This window comes from Ceratotherium simum, chromosome 35 (genome assembly GCF_057802395.1).
Source record: "Ceratotherium simum simum isolate JZ-2026a chromosome 35, ASM5780239v1, whole genome shotgun sequence".
In the NCBI taxonomy this organism is placed as follows: Eukaryota; Metazoa; Chordata; class Mammalia; order Perissodactyla; family Rhinocerotidae; genus Ceratotherium; species Ceratotherium simum.
This window is the reverse complement of record NC_141934.1, coordinates 21,088,348-21,093,681: the sequence shown is the minus strand read 5'-3', so window position 1 is coordinate 21,093,681 and position 5,334 is coordinate 21,088,348. Positions and strand designations below refer to the sequence as shown.

The window sequence follows — 5,334 nt, the reverse complement described above, 5'->3', positions numbered from 1 at the left end:
GCCCGCCCGCCCTTCCGCCCCGGACACCGTCCGCCCCGCGCCCCGCCCGCTGCTGCGTCCGGGGCTCTCCCCACGCTCGGCCCGGCCCCGCCCCTCCGCGGCCCCGCCCCCGGACACGCCCCCGAGGCTCGCCCCGCCCCTGCCCTTAAAGGCACAGGCTCCCGGGGAGGTCCCGAGGGTCGTCTCCACTCGCCACCCTCCTCCCCGTTCCCTGCGTGTGGGTTCTGCTTTCGCCGCTAAAGCAGAAGCTGAGATGGCATCTGATGGTAAAGACAGCAGGAGGCCGGAGAGGGGCAGATAGAGGGTGAAACTAGGGAGTTCTCTTCCCGAGGGAGGGGTGGGCGAGGCGGCGTCAATGCGCATCAATGGTGACAGGGAGTATTTGAGAAGGTCCCGGGTGGGGAAGGCCCCGCCTTACCCGCAGGTATTCCGGCCTGAAATGTCTCTGTCTGAGAGACCTCCCAATAGGGTTCAGCATTTCCTTCTAGCAGCATCGCTTTTAAGAGAATTTGGCAAAGAGGTCAAGACAAGGGAGTTGGTGATCCGCTGGTCCTGACGTCGCCCCTCCCCAGTTTCCCAGCCTCCTGGGGAAGTTCTGGTCTCCTCCGTCTTTCCTTCCGCTGGGATGGGGGAGGACACAGGGGCTGGCTCTCAGGGAGATGAGGCTGGAGGACGTCTCTTCCCAGAACACGGCTCCGGCCCCGCCCCCGCCCCACAACTGGCACAAGTCTGTCCCACCGCCTCTCTCTGTAAGTCGGCCCTGCTTCCTCATCACCTGCAGGACGGGCCAACTCTGAGCCTGCAGTTCCAGGCCCTTCACTGTCCAGCCCCAGCCGGCTTTTCTGACTTCGTCTTGTACCCCCACCTCCACCAGCTCCTGCTCTGGCCCGGAAGTGCTCCCTTTCCCTGAACACCCTGTTACTTACACACAGCCACACCTCTGCTCCTCTGAGCTCCCTGCCCGGGAGGCCAGCCCTTCACTTTTCCACCTGACAAACTCTGAGTCATGTGCCAGGCCCAGCTCACGGGCCACTGCCTCTGGATAGTCCTCCACCCTCTTCCCTGCACTCCACCCCCACTAACATTCCCCCCAACCCCTGCCTCCCCCACCCGGGTTCCTTACCTCCAGAGCATGCCTCTAGGTCCCCACTCTGGGATGGATGACATCGTGGTCCAGAGCATGATCACTTTGGAATCTCAGAGCCTCGCGTTTCTGTGTGACCTTTGGTAAACACTGAGACTCTCTGAGCCTCGGTGTCCTTCCCTGTAAAATGGGGATGATACTAGTACCTAGCTCGTGGAGCCCTTGCAAGATCAAACACAGCACAGCGTGTAGACCCCCAGGCCCCATGCCTGGCGCAGAGTAAATGCTCCCTCCGTGGAACGCACTGTTGCCACTATTATTCCATCAACCCTGCAATGTAGCCACTTACACGCCGCCGTGTGCCCCACCAGCTGGGAGCTCTCACAGCAGGGCCCAGGCCCAGCTCGTCACCATGTCCAGGCAGCCAGCACTGGGGATCCCACAGCTAGTGTCTGTGTGTGGGAATGACTGAGCCTGCTCTAGGGTCACCTGCTACCCAGGTCACCTGCTCTTGGGGAAGAAGCTCTAGAATTGCTGAGTGTGGAACCAAAGTCCTTCCCTGAGGGGCCCTGACTCTGGTCCTTGGGGGCCCAGCTAGAGTGAGAACTCTATGTCACCATCCTAGGTCACCTGGGCAGGCAGATCACTACCTCCCTGTCTCCCAGGGACTAGGACGGGGTAGGGGGGTGTTGGGGGTGGATGACTGTCTGTTGGGAGGTCCCCAGAAAGATCCAGGGGAGGAGAATCCCTGGGGACAGAGAGGGGAGACAAATGGGGCCTGGGACACAGCCCCTGGTCCACCCGGCTCTGGTGGACGGTGGTCAGCATTCGGGCCTATTTCCCAGTGTGGGAAAGGCCATTCTGACATCGAAGGAGCAGCCTGGGAAGTCACTCAGACCCAGGTTCAAATCCTCGCTCTGCTTCTTGACCGTGGACAAGTCATCTCGTCTTTTGGCGCCTCAGTTTCCTCATCTGGAAAACGAGGATAATAACAGCCCCTATAGGGTTGTGGTGTGAATTTATTGCGATTTCATATGTAAAACCCATAGCCTGCCGCCCAGTACTTGTAAAGCTGAATACACAGAAGCTGCTATTGTTATCATTATCATTATTGTGCTTACTGAGGATAAAAGGATACAATACTTGGCACACAGCAGGTGAAAATGTTGATTTCTCTTCCTCGGAGGGAAGAATTTCGTGCTTGTATCAGTTGTCTGTGGCTGCTTAACAAACCATCCCCAAACTCAGAGGCAACATGTTGATTACCTGTCAGGGTTTCTGTGGGTCAAGGACTCGGGGAGGGCTCAGCTGGGCAGTTCTGGCGCAGGTCCCCCACGTGGTTGCAGTCGAGTGGCGGCTGGGCTGGAGCGGCTGGGGGCTGCCTGCGCATTTCTCTCTCTTCGTGGAGTCTCAGGGTGTCTCCATGTGACCCCTCTGTGTGAGCGGGTCTCCGGGCTTCCTAAGAGCCTGCCTGCCCCGGGCAGACGGACGGCTCAGAGGGCAGAGCGAGGATCTGAGGCAGCTCAGGTGCCCGTGCAAGGGTCCCAGGGAACAAAGCAGAAGCCGTGTTGCCTTTTATGACTTAGTTGTAGAAGTGACATTATGTGACACAGCGTCACTTCCATCATAGTCGCATGCCTACCCAGATTCAAGAAGACACATGGGCGCTCCTCTCAGTGGGAGGAATGCCAAAGTGGCATCGTAAGAGTATGTGACGTGCGTGTTCTCGGTGTGACTACGTTTGGAAAATACACTCTGTCACCGTGCCTTAATCCACAGAGGTGACCGGCGGTGGATACTCAGGCGGCATGATGAGCAGCAGAGGGGAGCTACAGACTGGAGGTAGGAGGAGAAAGGACCCTCAAATCCCATTGGGTGGACAGCTGCCTACAATATCACATGTGGGCGATCCTGTCCTCAGCATCTTATAAACAAACCCCAAACCAATAAAAATAAATAATGATGATTTATTGGGGACTTACATTATGGTGAGGGTTCGCATGCTTGTCCCATTTAACAGCCCTGTGGGGTGAGGGCGGCAATGATCCCCATTTCACAGAGGAGGGAAGTTGAGGTTCAGGGAGATGAAGTGACCTGTCCCCACGGCACCCACTGGGAAGTGGCAGAGGCGGGATTTGCATCCAGGTCGTGTGACCTCAGGTGAGTCCCCTTCCCCACCGTGCGCTGAGCATTTTCGGCACGGCTGTTCAGGAGGCCCGGGCTGTGGGTGGTAGCTCCAGAAACAAGGCAAGTACCCGGGGAAAGTGTGAGCAGAAGTAGTGAGGCTTGAGGGGGACTTTAAAAAAGGAAAGAGAGGGAATTAGAACTTTCAGTCTTAGCCAAAGAGGCCCAGAGACTTGGGAGGTTCCTTACGGGTACCTGAGTCCCACCTGCAGCCAACGCAAGTCTCTCTCGATTCTATCAGCCCTGGGCAAATAGTCACACCCCACCTACTTAAACTCCCCCAGGGACGGGGTGCTCGTTACCTCCCATGGCAGCCCAGTTACCAGCAGACAGTACCAATTGTGAGGAAGTGTTTTCATTGGCATTGCCGGGAGTCGTCTCCGTGGGAATAATCCTTCTAGAATGCGACTTGGGAATGGATAAATGTCAGTCTTTTTTTTTTCTTTTGGTGAGGAAGACCAGCCCTGAGCTAACATCTGATGCCAATCCTCCTCTTCTTCTTGTTTTTTTTTTTTTTTTTTTTGCTGAGGAAGATTGGCTCTGAGCTAACATCCATGCCCATCTTCCTCTACTTTATGTGGGACGCCACCACAGCATGGCCGACAAGCAGTGCATTGGTGCATGCCCGGGATCTGAACCAGCAAACCCAGGGCTGCTGCAGTGGAGTGCACGCACCCAACCGCTTGCGCCACCGGGCCGGCCCCGATAAATGTCAGTCTTAAGAGCCTTGAACACACATGTGCCTTTTGCGCCACAGTGTTGGTCCTGGGGCTTTTCAGAAGTAAAGAAGAGAAGATTTGAGGAGGCCCCATGGCCTGGTGGTTAAGTTCGGTGCACTCCTCTTTGGCTGCCTGGGTTCGGTTCCCAGGTGTGCGCTTACACCACTCGGCAGCCATGCTGTGGCAGTGACCCACCTACAAAAAGAGGAAGATTGGTGGCAGATGTTAGCTCATGGTGAATCTTCCTCAGCAAAAACAAAAGCAACACCAAAAAACTGAGCCAGTGTAAGATTACCTTAAAAAAAAAGAAGAGAAGGTTTGGACAATGCTCTAATCACAAGACGCTTTACTACAGCAATCTTCACGACTGTGCAACAACTGAAAACACCCTAAACGTCCAACAACAGGGGCCTGGGTAAATAGTTAACGGGATCGCCTATGAAGTATTGCTGGGTAGCCATTTAACACCCTGGTTTTCCTTTTTCTCTTCCTTTTCCTCCTCCTCCTCCTGCTTGAGACATGAAATCCGCTTTTCTAGGACGTGCCCCCTGAGTTCTAGCACTGCCTCAGGGGAGCAGCCAGACCATACGTGGTGCGTGAAGTCAGAAGAACTCTGAGCTAATCGGGAAAGAAGGAATGAGGCCAGAGAGCAGGCCACCCAGCCTGGATTCTCCTCCTGGCTCCTCCCTGTGGCCACGTGCGGTAGGACGCCTCCCGTTCTCGGGGAACATCTGGTTCATCTCCACCAAGATGCTCCCCACGCCCTCGGCTTCGTCTCCCGGTGGAGGCTTACCATTGATTTGCTTGCTTGCTTAGTTTTTAAAAATGTTTTATGGTGGACTATACTAAATATGCAAAATGGGGCAAAAATAGTTATTTACAGATAAAAACAATAAAATGAGGGGCCGGCCCAGTGGCATAATAGTTAAGTTCGTGCACTCTGCTTTGGTGGCCCAGGGTTTGCAGGTTCGGATCCCAGGCACAGACCTACACACCGCTTGTCAAGCCATGCTGTGGTGACATCCCATATAAAGTAGAGGAAGACGGGCATGGATGGTAGCCCAGGGCCAGTCTTCCTCAGCAAAAAGAGGAGGATTGGCAACAGATGTTAGCTCAGGGCTAATCTTCCTCACCAAAAAAAAAATAATAATAATAACAATAATAAAATGAACACACAAAAACCTTCCATTCAGGTAAAAATCCAGAACTTGACCGGTACCTTAGGAGTCCCTGAAATCACCATCAGGCTGATGATTGTGTAAATCATCCTCTCACTATATGCATGAAACTTTCTTTCATTATATATATACAGTATATGTATATGTCTTATCTCTATATAGTATTTTA

General features: G+C 54.3%; 1 long non-coding RNA gene across 1 annotated transcript; it reads left to right on the top strand.

Moving 5' to 3' along the window:
* The first annotated feature begins 177 nt into the window (after window positions 1-177).
* Window positions 178-5,334, top strand: LOC147912469 (uncharacterized). Its single transcript, XR_015549982.1, has 3 exons — window positions 178-266; window positions 2,864-2,926; window positions 4,505-5,334. It is a non-coding gene; the product is annotated as an uncharacterized LOC147912469 (long non-coding RNA).